At 45.5% G+C, this 16,336-nt stretch overlaps 1 protein-coding gene across 8 annotated transcripts in view; it reads left to right on the forward strand.

Moving 5' to 3' along the window:
• The first annotated feature begins 5,918 nt into the window (after positions 1–5,918).
• lhfpl2a (LHFPL tetraspan subfamily member 2a) overlaps positions 5,919–16,336 on the forward strand; it is a 211,441-nt gene continuing 201,023 nt past the window's right edge. For 3 of the 8 annotated variants that reach the window (XM_085982339.1, XM_085982350.1, XM_085982345.1), the window contains exon 1: positions 5,943–6,137. The gene's annotated coding sequence lies outside the window, so the exon portion shown is untranslated. Of the gene's footprint in view, positions 6,138–6,162; positions 6,297–7,757; positions 7,858–16,336 lie in introns of those variants that run through there. The other 5 variants (XM_085982357.1, XM_085982363.1, XR_015077645.1 and 2 more) reach the window with 5 other exon arrangements.

The following is a 16,336-nucleotide window of genomic DNA, read 5'->3' on the forward strand; positions in this document are numbered from 1 at the left end:
GTAAAACTACAGGAGCAGATGTAAACAGGCCTGTGCAGCCTCACAGCCTCTCTAAGACTGCTACTAAATACTGGAAGCTGACATCATGACGTCATCACGCTCTCCGCGCCAACTGGGGGTCACGTGATCGGCGTCATGACGTCATCACGCGGAAATGCAAGAAACTACATACAGTTTAAAGGTGCAGTCCACAGCTGCACTACATGGTAGTTAAAGGAATGATTACTGATTGCCCAGTGTCTCTTGGTGGCTCCGCCACAGGCGCCCCCCCAGAATTCTCTTTAACAGACAGCGTCAAACGAACAGGAGGTTTAATGATTCTGCCCGAACGACTACGAACTTCAGACGGTGGAACGTTGGAAGACGAGCCAGTGCTTGGCTGTGCCTGAAGCAGTGCATCTGGGGTGGAAGAAATAGTAGCAGAAGGTGTAAGCAAGGATGAGGCAGAAGCAGGCAGTTCAATGGTAGGCTGTTGCATAACTGATCTAGCAGCCAACGGTGGTCGTCCACGGTGAGGTGGCTGGGCAGCAACAACTGGTTCACTCTGATCCAGATGGGCTGGTTTAAGTCGGTCGATAGAGATGGTATCGGACTTACCTCCCACTTCGACCGTGAAAAATTTATCTCCCGCTGAGGTGACACGAAACGGTCCAGCATAAGGTGGTCTGAGTGTATCTCTATGAACATCCTGCCGAATAAAAACGTAATCGGAACTCATAAGTTCTGCCGGAACATGAGGCCTCTGTAGGTTGTGATGCGAGGTTGGAATAGGCAGGAAATTCTTTGCCACCTCGTGACGCTGAAGGAGCTGCTGAGCAGGCGACCACGGTTCTGTATGTGGAGGGAGGAAATCCCCTGGTACTCGAAGTGCTTGACCGTAGACTAACTCAGCCGATGAAGCCTGGAGGTCATCCTTGGGGGCTGTACGGAGGCCTAGCATCACCCAAGGGAGTCTGTCCACCCAGTTGGGACCACGCAAGCTGGCATGGAGGGACGCCTTTAGAGACCGATGAAACCTCTCACATAAACCATTCGCTTGCGGATGGTAAGCGGTGGTACGGTGCAGCTTGGTACCCAAGCCCTGTGCAACTGCGTTCCACAACTCTGACGTGAATTGTGGACCTCGGTCAGAGGAGATGTCAGATGGCACCCCAAACCGGGCCACCCACGACGAAGTAAACGCCCTGGATACGTCCGCTGTAGTAGTAGCGACCAAGGGAATCGCCTATGGCCACCTGGTAGTGCGGTCCACTATTGTCAGGAGATGCATGAAACCCCGCGAAGTGGGGAGGGGACCCACTAAGTCCACGTGTACGTGATCGAACCGGCGTTCAGGCACCGGGAAGATGGCCACTGGAGCCTTAACATGACGATGGACCTTTGATTTTTGACAGTCCACGCAATTGTTTGTCCAGTCCCGAACATCTGAATGCATTCCCTTCCAAACAAATTTGCGGGACATAAGTCATTGTGAAGCTCGCATCCCCGGGTGTGATAAGCCATGTATAACCTGAAAAATCTTCTTACGCCATTCGACTGGCACAATGGGCCGGGGCACTCCCATCGATGTGTCACACAAGAGCGTGGTTCCTGCTGATTGGAACATAACATCGGCTACCTGCTAGCTAGAAGGCATGGTCCGATACGCCTGAACTTCGGGATCTGCCAGTTGTTCTTCCGCCAACCCGACGAAATCGATTCCCAGGTGAATTGCCTGGACTGGGGCACGTGAAAGGCAATCAGCCACGAGATTATCTTTGCCGGACACATGTCGTAAATCCGTCGTAAATTCAGATATAAATGTAAGGTGGCGCTGTTGCCGGGCTGACCACGGCTCCGCCGTTTTGGCCATTGCGAAAGTGAGCGGCTTATGGTCCACGAATACAGTGAATGGGCGCCCTTCTAGGAGAAAACGGAAATGCCGGATGGCCAAAAACAGGGCAAGCAACTCTCTGTCAAAAGTGCTATATTTTCACTCATTCTTGCGCAGTTGGCGGCTAAAAAAGGCCAATGGCTGCCAAGTCCCATCAACCCATTGTTCCTGAACTGCCCCGATGGTGTAATCGGAGGCATCGGTAGTAAGGGCGATGGTCGCGCCCGGGAATGGGTGTGCAAGCATATTTGCGTCTGCCAATGCCGCCTTGGTGTCCAGGAACGCCTGGTCCATCTGTGGTGTCCAAATGATAACATCTTTACCCGACTTCCCTTTGAGTGCTTCGTACAGCGGCTGCATCAACTGGGCTGCCTTGGGGACAAAACGATGATAAAAATGTACCATTCCCAGGAACTCCTGAAGAGATTTAAGTGTATGAGGCCGCGGGAATGCCGTAACTGCCTCTACCTTGGTGGCCAGTGGGACAGCGCCTTCTGAGGTGATCCTATGCCCAGAAAGTCAATGCTGATTAACCCAAACTGGCATTTGGCTAGGTTTATGATGAGGCCATGTTGGCTGAGACGGGCAAAGAGTGTATGTAAATGAGCCATGTGCTCCTCCTTATCCTTACTAGCGATGAGAATGTCATCCAAGTAAATGAAAATGAAGGGAAGGTCCCGTAACAGAGTCCATGAGTCGCTGAAAGGCCTGAGCCGCATTTTTCAATCCAAACGGCATGCGGAAGAACTCAAAAAGGCCAAACGGTGTGATGACCGCCGTTTTGGGGATGTCTTGAGGGTGCACAGGAACTTGGTGATATCCACGGACGAGATCTACTTTGGAAAATATTGAGTTGCCAGCCAAATGAGCCGAAAAATCTTGTATATGCGGTATTGGATACCTATCCGGCATAGTGGCTTCGTTAAGGCGTCTGTAATCCCCGCAAGGCCTCCATCCACCACCTGGTTTAGGTACAATGTGTGGTGGGGAGGACCAAGGACTGTCGGAGCGTCGGACAATCCCAAGGCGCTCCATGGTCTGAAACTCTGCCTTTGCGGCTGCAAGCTTTCCGGGTTCCAATCTTCGTGCCCGAGCGTAAACAGGCGATCCCGTTGTGGTGATGTGATGCACCACACCGTGCCTCGCAACTGCTGCCGAGAATGTAGGCCTGGTGAGCCCCGGGAACTCACCGAGTAGGCGCCTAAACCCTTCCTGCGATGGAACCGCACAGGCAACCGACCAGGAGACAGCGGTGCTGCGGTGGCAAGGCACCGCGTGGAAAGTAGACGCATTAATGAGTCGACAATGTTGGACGTCGACCAGAAAACCATAGGCACAGAAAAAATCAGCCCCTAGGATGGCCTGTGATACTTTAGCCGTTATAAACTCCCACACAAAACGTTGACCTCCAAGAGTTAAATTAACTGTCCGTTTAACCGAACGTGCGCATGGCCGCACCATTGGCTGCCTCGAGGGAAGGGCCGTGACCGCTGGATTGTAGATCTAGCTTTGAAACTGGCAATATACTGCACTGAGAACCAGTGTCACACAAGAATCGTCGCCCTGTCCTGGAATCAGTAATGTAGAGGAGTTTTCCCGCTGAACCGACTGCCATGGTGAACTGGGTGTGTTTGTCAGACCCTGTCATCCTCATCGAAGTTTGCGGGCCTGCTGGAGATTTCTGTTCAGCGAAACTGCAGGGAGGATGGCAGCGTCGAGCCTTGGCGCCAAAACGGGCGTGGTACACACACCAGCCTGCTGGAGGAGGGCTGGACTTTGCTCGCATAGGGGAAAGACGCCTCGTGGCTGCACAACTCTGCTGTGTGACCGTAAAAATCTTGTCTGCCTCTGCAGCAAGCTCGGCACAGTCCGTAATCGTAGAACTGGCCAAGGCTGCCTGAACTGGTTCAGGTAGCTGGCAGAGGAAGAGTTCTCGAAACAAAAAACATTGGGGCTCCGAACCCAAAAGCGTGAGCATTTGGCTCATCAATTCCGATGGTTTTGAGTCCCCGAGACCGGGCATAGCAATAAGCCTGCGTGCACGCTCCGACTTATTTAAACCAAACACCTGTAGTAAATGAGTTTTTAGAGCTTCATACTTGCCCTCTGCCGGTGGATTGCCCAGGAGGCTTATGACCCGCGAGGCCGTGGCGTTGTCGAGAGCGGAAACCACATAATAATAACGGGTCGAATCCGCTGTAATGTCCCGGAGTGCAAACTGGGCTTCTGCCTGGAAAAACCATGCTGCTGGTTGCTGTTCCCAGAACTGCGGCAATTTAAGGGCAACGGCGTTTGTGTTCATTATAAGTATCTCGACGAAAGTTGTCCAACGAGATCGGGGTCACCAAGGTAGGAACGGAAGTTCCTATCCGAATAATGAAGTTCGACGCAGTGAAACAAAATAACCAAGTTTAATAAACAAACAACTTAACTGGTAAAACTACAGGAGCAGATGTAAACAGGTCTGTGCAGCCTCACAGCCTCTCTAAGACTGCTACTAAATACTGGAAGCTGACGTCATCATGCTCTCCGCGCCAACTGGGGGTCACGTGATCGGCGTCATGACGTCATCACGCGGAAATGCAAGAAACTACATACAGTTTAAAGGTGCAGTCCACAGCTGCACTACATGGTAGTTAAAGGAATGATTACTGATTGCCCAGTGTCTCTTGGTGGCTCCGCCACAGTAGCACTCTCGCCTCTGGGTCAGAAGGTTGTGGGTTCAAGTCCCACTCCAGCAACTTCAGCACCAAAATCTAGGCTGACGCTGGAGTGCTGCACTGTCGGAGGTGCTGTCTTTCAGATGAGCCGTTAAACTGATGCCCTGTCTGCTCTCTCAGGTGTATGTAAAAGATCCCATGGCACTATTTTTTTTTATTCGTTCCTGGGCTGTGGGCATCGCTGGCAAGGCCAGCATTTATTGCCCATCCCTAATTGCTCTTGGGAAGGTGGTGGTGAGCCACCTTCTTGAACCGCTGCAGTCCGTGTGGTGAAGGTACTCCCACAGTGCTGTTAGGTAGGGAGTTCCAGGATTTTGACCCAGCGATGATGAAGGATTGGGGATATACTTCTAGTCAGGATGGTGTGTGACTAGGAGGGGAACTTGGAGGTAGTGGTGTCCCCATGCACCTGCTGCCCTTGTCCTTCTAGGTGGAAGAGGTCGTGGGTTTGGGAGGTGCTGTCGAAGAAGCCTTGGCGAGTTGCTGCAGTGCATCTTGTAGATGATACACACTGCAGCCACGGTGCGCTGGTGGTGGAGGGAGTGAATGTTTAAGGTGGTGGATGGGGTGCCAAACAAGCGGGTTGCTTTGTCCTGGATGGTGTCGAGCTTTGAAGGGGAGTCCTGGCCAATATTTATCCCTCAACCAACATCACTAAAAAAAAGATTATCTGGTCGTTAACACATTACATAGGATATACGGCACAGAAACAGGCCATTCGGCCCAACCAGTCCATGCCGTTGCTGTTTGTGGGAGCTTGCTGTGCGCAAATTGGCTGCTGTGTTCCCTACATTACAACAGTGACGAAATTTCAAAAAGTATTTCATTGGCAGTAAAGCGCTTTGGGATGTCCGATGGTCATGAAAGGCGCTATATAAATGCAAGTCTTTTGTTTTTAATCATAGTTTCTCATAGCAAGTTTTCAGCTGGATAAAAGCTAGCATTTTTAAGCAGAAATTGAAACAGCATAATGTAGAACTATGATTTTATGTCCAGACAGAATTGCATGCAGGCCTGTTCTGCAGATGCAGTCAATGCTCTGAGACCAGACATTAAAATGTTGGACGAATAGACCATTTTACTGCAATGTTTTGTATTTCTGCTAAATGAATTCTATGAAGAGATCTATGCATTTAAAATGTTGCAGACATATCTAAGTCAATAGAAAGAGCGCTAATATGTTTGTGACTGTTTCTGTGGCTGTATTTCCTCGAGTGTGAAGCGTGTTGAATTCTCCCCCATGTTATACCACACGGAGACACAACGGTCCCCACTTCCCAAAGTCAGTCTGGCTGGGAACACCCCCCGTCCCAGGAGGGGGAGGGGAGGGGAGGCGGAGCGATGACATCAGTAGATTCCTCTTCAGCCGGGCATGTGTTTGGCGAGAGTAAAGAAAGGAGGTGGGGGGAGAGGGAGGGAGGTCTGCCCACTGAGAACTGCTCATTCAAGCACTTGGATTTCTAAAGTAGCGAGCTGCAGGAAGGGAGGACATCGACCTGGAGTAACCAAGCAAAGCCCTCGGCACCCAGGAGCAAAGGAAGTAGGTGAGCTTTGAGCTGAGCTGTGCGGAGGATTGGAACGGGATACAAAGGCAGGGAGATTTATTGCAGCGATAGTGAGATCGGAGTGTGGGAAAAGTGAGAGCGGCGAGATGGGGAATGTGTCAGGAACCCAAAGACTGGGAAGTTTGGGCTATCAAGAGGGTGAGTGCAGTGTGAGGTCTGCCTTGCAGCGTTTTACTCGGGGTCGCAGCGCTGAGATTGTTCCACACTACATGAAATCCACCAGTAAGTAACACACTGGCAGGCGACTGAAGGCTGGGGACGAAAGTTAAAAAGCAGAAAGGCGGTGGAAAGTGTTGATAGTCAACGCTTCCCGGGGAGCCACAGCAGGGACTGCTGTCACAGCACATTTAGGGAGACCCAACGACTGGGAACCGACTGTATCAGGGGGGAAACTGCAGCGAAGGGGTAAGATGTGTGGCGAGTGCACAGGAGCAGACGGGAGAATTGCAGCCGAGGACTGCTTTCCATTCTAATGGATGAATGGAGCGACTCGGAGCTCTTCACTCGACTTGAGCCTGTCTGGAAAGTTTCAGGGGAGGGCTGCTGGGTTCCTGTACCGAGAACACCAGAGGGGACAGGGCAATAAAAGCGGTGCAATCCCAGCACCGAGATCCTAGCATTTCCCAGACCGACAATGGAGGAAGTGTCTGGGGAGCAGGGGGAGTTAGCGGGGAGGAGGGCTTTTATCTGGAGACCTGCACTGGGACACGTTCATTGAAAAATCTGCTGCAATCTGTTGCTTTTTTTTTTGCCACGATTCACCCTGAACTAATCGAAGCAGAGAATGAATGCGATCTGAGAGGTGGAGGAGGGCTTCTGACATCTGCTCGTTCTCTGAATTAAGAGCCCGGTTTAAACGGGCTGCGCACCTTGTTTGGGCGAGGGAAAGGGGGAGAGAGAGAGAGAGAGAGTTTTCCTGAAGCCGGAGAGTGATTCAGTAATGTACCGGGACAGTACCGGGGAGATCAAAGGCCCCATCCCGTCTCTGGGGCACTTGCATAAAGTGCTTCTGGTGTGGTCGTGTTGGATGTGGAGTTTGCTCTTCCGTCTGGAAGAAAGCCCCCCCCCCCTATAAAACTGTGTTTCCAAGGTCGTTTAATGTGATGAATCGATTCTTGCGGGGTCTGGAGATTACAAAGTCACTTTTAAGGGGTTAATTTGATTGCAGACAGTCTGGGGAGATCAAAGGGTGATTTTGGAGGAAAAAAAACCGGTGACTGTTAAGAAACTTCTCAGAGATAAGGAAGCGGCAGATCAAAGATCTCCAATATAGACATGTTGGACGCGGAGTTCCCTGGTAATTAACAGCAGGTTAATTTTTGATCCACTGGCAGCCATTGTGCCCCAGTCATTAATCCTCTGGCGTGAAAGTCATCACGGATCAATAGCGGACTGCCTAACCCAAACTCCAGGCAATTCCCCACAGAGAATTGAAACAGCGTCTACCATTCAGAAAAGTCCATTCCAGAATGGGATACACAGGCAGTTCCCAGATCTTAGGATTCAGATGACAGCTATGATGTTATCTGAACGGTTCAATTGTTGAGGGGAAGTCGTTTCCATTGCTCTGTTTACCTGATTAAATCTGCTTGATTTCAGGTGGAGTTCTCAAATTCAAAATGAAGCAACTAAGCCATTAAACTTTGCACAGACTTGACAGCGGATGTGGCAGAAGTACAAAGGATTTAGATCACTTTTTGTAAGGAAAAGTGAAATTTGAACTAATCCTCCTGGATAAGGCTCCACCAAGACCATATCTCACGTTCCCAAGCAGTTTTAACATTATTATTTTATATATTTTTAAATCCATATTTTGTTGATTCCTGAGGAATCTGCAGGTTAGGGATTCAATCTTTAAAAGATGAATTTAAAAAATCAATGAGAATGTTCCCCCTTTGCCCACTGGCTAACTGCACTTACTTGGTGTGGCTCACACTGGGAAAGTCCCAGATTTGATTCTGTGCTGGGTTAGTTGGCCGCAGCTAAGGTTTCAATGAAGAGTGCAGTGGAAGTGGGAGAGAAAGATAACTGGGGTTTACGCTCCTGGTCTCTTTCCAGTGACCCTTGCTGGAAGTGTAAGTATGTGGATATTTGAATGAGAGAAGTAAAATAAAAAGGGAAATCTGAAATAATGCTGGAAATGCACACATAGATCAGTCAGCATCTGCAATCAGTAAAGACAGATTACAATTTTTCACGTGCATATTTTTCATCAGACTCACTGGAGCCTAATGAAAGGTTCACAGTAAAATAGTCATATTCTGCAAATACCTGAAGAATTAGCAAAATGTGGTTTTAAAATATATAAACATTCTGTTTTTGAATGAAAACAGATTTGGCTCAGCTGTCATGGCGTTATGATTGAAGAGTTGTCCACACACACACAAACAGAATGGCCACTTAGGCAGTTACAGGAAGGTCACTGCTGTCCATGAATCTGTACTTCATCATGTGTCATGGTCTTCAGGCGAATAGAGGGTAGAAATCCGTGGGAAAAATGAAAAAGGGGGTGGAGTAATTTTAGATGATTCATAGTTGATTAGCAGTGACTTTACCATATTGGTGTGTATTGTGATCCGGCTGGATAGTGCTACTCATTTGATGTTGCATAGCCCTGGAATGCTGCTGAAAGGAGTGAATGATGCAGGCCCTTGTCACACAAGTGAAGGAAGGTTGGTAAGACATTGCCACTGCTACATTATTCTGCTTGTGCTATAAGGGTTGCTGGCTTGTGTTTCAAACTGAGCCAATAACAAAGGTGTACATGTAACTGGGGCTGTACTGATTGACATAAGATAATGCTGAGTGCTTATAGAGGCAAGTAGCATTATTAAATCCCTGATGTATCAATGTTTGCAATTCATTACTGCCGGTAAACACCGATACAAATTAATCAAGGTATTTATTTTGAAAAACTGTCTTCCATCAATGTAACAGCTGAATAACATTTGAGGGTAGTGATTACAATAGGACTTGCACAGCAATAGAAAAGGAACATTAATGCGAGGAGACAATCTGATTCTACTGGGATGTTCAGGAGTGAGTATGGCAGCAGTTTTACAATGTAATTTTAACTGATTATGCAGTACTTTAATTTAACTGCAGTCCGTTATTTAGTCATGTAATGTACATACAAACTCATGTTAACTTTAATTTTTTTGAAGTCAAAAGTTTTGGAGGAGCGAGAGTTCTCCAGTTGACTCTGTGGGGTAGGGTTCATGCACTGGAGGGAAGGGTTGGGAAAATCATCCAATGTTCTGCATCCGGTTTGCTTTCCAATGACCTTTACTTGTGCATATGTGGGTGCCAATTGAGGAGATGATTAGGAGAGGAGGCAAGAAAATTGGAAGAAAAAGGTAAGAGTCGTCGGTGCTTTGGAATGGAACATTTTGTAATCAATGTGCTCCGTGTCAGCATCAAGGGCTCCTAGGTCAGTTATAGCATGGGTTTGATGACGAGTAAAACTCTATCTACTTAGGTTCAGAAATATATCTTGCCCCTAGTTTCAGAAGACCAAGTACTACTACACTCATGGGACATTTCCATTTCTTGCATCACTCCTTTCTGAATGAACATACCAATTTAGTGTCAATAGTTTACTTCTGAAAAGCGCTTACATAAATTAAACCGTAGCTAACCGCTCTATACAGAAAAGGATGTTTCCATTAGTACCACATGGGTACAAAATGTTAACTAGTCTTTGATCCATCACATGCAAGTCTCAAATCTTTTCCATAAGAGCAGGACTACAAATGGAAATTTATTGATTTTTGTTCCAGGATTGTAATTAGTGTAGAATTATAGACCGTTTTTTTTGTATGCTCATGCCAAACAAGAACTGGGATGTGATAACCACATCAAATCATTTAATTTACGGCACTCACTTAGGAGACTTTTGTCTCATCAGTTTAATTTGGGCTTGAATGTTGCCCAGCAATGACATTCTCATCATAATGAGCACAAAATTACCCGAGTTCTGTTTCAGCAACCCTAATTGCTACCCCTGCTGAGGTTAACTAACAGCACAAAATGGGACTGAATCTGGGACTTTCCACACTGGGCAGACCATTTACCAACCGAGCCACGAGGGCAGCTTGAAACATAAGCATATGAGAAAGGGGGACAGGACAAGAGCAACTGATCCATCAAGCCCGTCCCATACTGAAATCGTACAACCTATATGCACCATCAACCCGACCCCCACTCACCAACCCCTCACCCCCAATATCCTGGGAGAGGCAAAAGAAAAGGAGAACATCCAAAGGCAAATTTAGGAACATACTCTGGGAAATTCCTCTCTGACCCTGAAGGTAATCAATTAAGCTCCAGGAGACTGCGGTGACCAATACCACTAGTCTCAGTTAACCCATCTAGTTTCCTAAGCCTATCAGAATAAATAAGAGCCCTTAAACTAGATATTGATCAAATGGGCCTCCTCTGGACCTAAATCCACCTGTAAACTATTTATTTCATATAATTTACTAACCCCCACTCTAAAGCCAGCCCACCAATTTTCACATGATGCAAACTTATCATAGAATCGTAGAAATTTACAGCACAGAAGGAGGCCATTCGACCCATTGTGTCCATGCCGGCCGACAAAGAGCTATCCAGCCTAATCCCACTTTCCAGCTCTTGGTCCATAGCCTTGTAGGTTACGGCACTTCAAGTGCATATCCGAGTACTTTTTAAAAGTGATGAGGGTTTCTGCCTCAGGCAGTGAGCTCCAAACTCCCACCACCCTCTGGGTGAAAAAAATTCTCCTCAACTCCCCTCTAATCATAGAAACATAGAAGATAGGAGCAGGAGTAGGCCATTTGGCCCCTCAAGCCTGCTCCACCATTCAATGAGATCATGGCTGATCGTCCAAATTCAGTACCCTGTTCCTGCCTTCTCCCCATATCCCTTGATCCCTTTAGCCTTAAGAAATATATCCAACTCCTTCTTGAATATATTTAATGAATTGGCCTCTACTGCCTTCTGTGGTAGAGAATTCCACAGGTTCACCACTCTCTGGGTGAAGAAATTCCTCCTCATCTCTGTCCTAAATGGCTTACCCCTTATCCTTAGACTGTGACCCCTGGTTCTGGACTACCCGGCCATCGGGAACATCCTTCCTGCATCTAGTCTGTCTAGTCCTGTTAGAATTTTATAAGTTTCAATGATATCCCCTCTCATTCTTCTAAACTCCAGCGAGTATAAGCCCAATCGACCCAATCTCTCCTCATACGTCAGTCCTGCCATCCCAGGTATCAGCCTGGTGAATCTTCGCTGAACTCCTTCCATGGCAAGAACATCCTTCCTCAGATAAGGCGACCAAAACTGCACACAATACTCCAGATGTGGTCTCACCAAGGCCCTGTATAACTGCAGCAAGACATCCTTGTTCCTGTACTCAAACCCTCTCGCTACGAAGGCCAACATACCATTTGCCTTCTTAACCGCCTGCTGCACCTGCATGCTTACCTTCAGCGACTGGTGCACAAGGACGCCCAGGTCTCGTTGCACTTCCCCTTCTTCCAACCTATTGCCATTCAGATAATAATCTGTCTTCCTGTTTTTGACACCAAAGTGGATAACCTCGCATTTATCCACGTTATATTGCATCTGCCATGCTTCTACCCAATCACCCAACCTGTCCAAATCATACTGGAGTTTCTCGGTATCCTCCTCACAGCACAAAGCAGAAGGTAATCCTTCTACCAATTACTTTAAATCTATGCCCCCTGGTTATTGACCTCTCTGCTAGGGGAAATAGGTCCTTCTTACTCACTCTATCTAGGCTTCTCATAATTTTATGCACCTTACTTAGAAATCTTTTATGCAAAGAGTTGTTGAAAATCAAGATATAAAATATGTTCTGGACTTCCATCATCCACCAACTTTGATACCTCTTCAAAAAATTCAATCAATTTGGTGATGCAGAGCCACCTTTTCCAGAACCCATGCAGGCATTCCCTAATAACCTCTGCGTCACCTAGATGATCATACAATGCCTCTCTAATAATACCTTCTAGCATCTTGTCTAGAACCGAAGTTAAGCTAATGGGCCTGTTTCAAGCTTACTGCCCTTTTTAAATAGAGGCACCAAAAGGACGTCTCCCCAGTCTGTGGAAATAATCCCAGACGTCAGTAAGCTGTTACATATATGAGGCAGTGGTTCACATAATAGTCTCCCTTTCTTCCAGACTTTAGGGTGAATACCATCAGGGCCAGCCAGCAGCCTGATCTGCTTTGAGACTTAATTCTAGTGAGGACTATTTCTGCATCCACTTCTATACATTCAATCTGGTCATAACCTCAATGTAACTGGTAATTCAGCATCATCTTTAGTAATTTTGAAATACATTTATACTTTTAGATCACATGAGATAATGAATAGTATTCACAGCTTCTAGATTGTGTTTAAGTTAAAGTAATATATGTAGAGCCTAAACACAAGCATATCCAATATGACCATTTGTATAACACTGCTGCAAAGGTCTCTGATGTTTCCATCAGAAGAAAGAACTTGCATTTATAGAACAGTTTATCACATCTTTCAGAAATGTCCCAAAGCATTTCACGTACAATGAATTACTTTGAAGGGCAGTCACCTATGTAGGTGAATGTGGCAACAATTCTGTGCACAGCAAGGTCCCACAAACCGCAATGGGATGATTGACTAGCTAACCTTTTTTGGGTGGTATTGGTTGAGGGAGGAAATATTATCCAGGACCACAAACAGTCTTGGTGTAGGACAACGGTCACTTCCAAAGCAAGCATGCAAAAATTATTTATACTTCAGTGGTGAGAAGAACCCCACAGCGCAATGTTTTATCCTCCTGAGGACATTGTGCATCTGAAAGGACTTGCTGGAGACTGCTCAAAGGCAGTTACCATTGCCGCTTTGTGCCCGGCTGTATGGAACCCTTTTTTGTTTTGCTTACTATACTACCTGCATATTCTGAAGGGACCTTACCTTTCAATTTATTACCATGTAGTGTGTTGCAAAAACGTCATGCTTATCAATGGATTAAACACAGCCAACACAAAGGAGAAGTAATCGTGTTTCCACTGAGATTGTGCTCTGATTCAGGTTAGCAGGTAGAGATAAATCGAACATGCACTGGCTGCATTTATTTCTTCTGTTGTCTTGCTTTTCATCACGTCTAGAGAAGCATTGAAGCGCCAGGCGAGGACATGCTCTCTGCTGTAGATTTACATTTGAGCTTCTTACAGCAGCCTTGTGCAAATCTGCTGACATGTGTCAGACCTGGTAGGTAGAGTGGGAGTTTACACTTGAATGGGCAACCCCTCCCTGTTTGATCTGGCTGTTGCTCTTCAAAGTCATTTCAAATGCGTAACATTGAGGCTCATGCTTAGGAAAAAAATGACAGTGTATCATTTAGCGCTGTGATGATTAGTTGCGTAATTTTTTAGAGCTGTGTTTACTGTCTTCATTTTCTGTTGGTATATAGGCCATGTAAATGACTCTTTAAGCAGAGAGAGGGCTAAGGGGAAACATATGTGAAACCTTGAACGAACATAGACCAAAATGCTTCAGCACCGTGCGCAGCCTTTCTGAGCCACAGAATATCATTTTTCTTAGAATGTTAACAAAGCTTTAGTTAGTCACCAAATAGTATTAAATGACCAACATGCTGCAACCTTAGAAATAGAACAACTGCTAAAACAGATGTAGCACAATTTAGTTCTAAAAAGATAAATTGATTGAAGTCTCTTAGAATAGAGCATGGTAGAAACAATTGGTTATGATAGGCGGTTGATCATGGGTCAATGATTCACTGACCTAATCTGATTGAATAATTGACACACATTTTGGAAACAAAGGCAACAAGACCTTCAAGCTGTTGCAGTTTTTTTGAGACATTACTGACCATTTTATAGGCACATTTACTTGTAAAATATGTAATTTTTTGGTGAAATGTATAATTTTGTGAAATATGTAATTTCTAAATGTCTTTCTAATGGTACAACCTTAAATATAAATATAATTTACTGAGGAAAAAAATTGTAGTCAAAAAGATTCATTTTTTTGCCAGCAATTTGATTTGATTTGGATCAGTTTCTCATTTTTGATTAGTACATTTTCCTCTACACTCAGTTTTAGGAATATGAAATTTGAACAAATGAGGTGAAAATGTGACACAGAAATGTACATATGCACACACATGATGCCTGAAGCATGACCGACAGGAAGTGCACACAGTGGTACCATTTTTATTGTTTATGAAAATGCATAATTAAGATGAGGCTATAGTAAGCAAAATCTCTTAAGATTTCAGATGATAACAAAATAGGAGGCAAGGGAAATAATGAACAATGCAAACACATTCAGAAGGATTTAAATCTTTTAGTTAATATATGACACAAGCAATTCAATGTGGATAGAATTGTGAAATAATTAGCATGAGTGAAAGGAATCGGGTAAATGGTATAGCAAGCTGACCAAGGCAGATGTAGTGGAGAAATCCGGCACTGTGGGTTTTTTTTTAAAAGATAAATAAAGTATTCAGGCCAAAATCTTAAATCTTAAAGCTAGGCCATTTAGGAGTGAAATCAGGAAACTCTCTCTCCCAAAAGGCTGTGGATGCTGGGTCAATTGAAATTGTCAAGACTAAGATTGATAAATTTTTGTCAGGTAAGGGCATCAAGGGATATGGTTCAAAGGCAGGACCATTTGAGAAGATTTGAGGTACAGATCAATCATGATCTAATCGAATGGCGGTATGGGCTTGAGGGGCTGAATGGTCTACTCCTGTTCCTATGGGTTCCATTGGCAGAGGCATAGAGCACAAATTAAGAGATTGTATTGTCACTGTATAGCATGCTGGCCAGATGCCATCTGGAGTAGTGTGAGCAGTTCAGGGGACTCCAATCTAAAACAACTTGCAGTTTTATAGCGCCTTTAACATAGTAAAACATCCCACGGCGCTTAATCTAGTGTACTTGTTCACATCAAATTTGTGTGGATTATTTCAATGAAGTCAGTAACCAAAAAAATGTCAATCATACAATTATTGGGTTCCTGTATGGTGCATTTCCCATGCTCAAGGGCACTTAAGTTCAGTAATGTGTTTGAAGTTCCAGTTCTCTGCCTTGTCCCAGCCCCCTGAAGGTGGAAGAAGTTTAGTTATACACTGGTGCAGTAGTCAGCTGGTCTTACAGTCACCACACCCTCTGATCACAGGAGGTGCTGATTATAAATGAAGTGCTGACTTGCCAGGGAGAAACAGTTGCAGATTGAATGTAGTAATGCAATATTTCACATGACTAGCAATTTAAGCATGCAAGATGCACCATTTGTAAATTTTCTAAGTTTACAGTTGCTGTCCTTTGGAAGATAATGAGGCAACAAAGATGATTCTGGGTATCAGGAATTTAAACTGGGACAACATTGGTTTTGTTTTCTTTGGAAAAAGGGACTTCAGCATGAACTAATTGAAGTTTTCAAGATTATTATATATATAAATAAAGGTTAGAGCAAAAATTAGATTTAAAAAGAGGCATATGATAAGTATAGGGGGATAATAAATATTGAGAATTGTAAAAGATGTAGAAAGGGTTAGGAGGGATTATGAAACTGGTGGTTAACATAAAGACAAGTACCAAGGACTTTTATAAGCACATAGTTAAAGAAGGGATGGGAGCACTTGGCGATAAAGGTGCTATCTTGTTCTTGAGGGTGAGGGAAAGGTTGCAATACCCACCTCCCGCTGATCCCTGACCCCGTGATCCCGCCCCCTGATCGACCCCTCGCAACTGAGGCCTACCCACCCACAGCTATCCAGCCTCTTGAGCTGGCTGGCTGCGGGCGGGAATCCAAGGCCTCTCATTCAAATGAGGCCCTGCCGGTAAAATCGGCCTTCCGGTTTTCCTGCCCGCCTTGGACCCAAGCTGCCTCCCCGAACAAAATTCCGGCCTATGTGGCTGTTCAAGAAAGGAGCAAAAGAGGAACCAAAATGGGCAGACTGGGGATAGATGCATTTCAATGCAGTGAGGTGAAGAAGTACATTTTGGGGGAAGAACAGTAAATGGGAAGACTCTTAAGAGTGGAGGAATAGAGAGAACCATGGGTCTAGATACATAGAAGAGGGAGTACATTGAGAAAAGACCATAAAGAAAGGAAATCGGTACATTGAATAATAAATTGAATTTGTACAAGGGATTAGTTA

This window comes from Somniosus microcephalus, chromosome 1 (assembly GCF_052327205.1).
Source record: "Somniosus microcephalus isolate GS21.2 chromosome 1, FLI_Smic_1.0, whole genome shotgun sequence".
Lineage (NCBI taxonomy): Eukaryota > Metazoa > Chordata > Chondrichthyes > Squaliformes > Somniosidae > Somniosus > Somniosus microcephalus.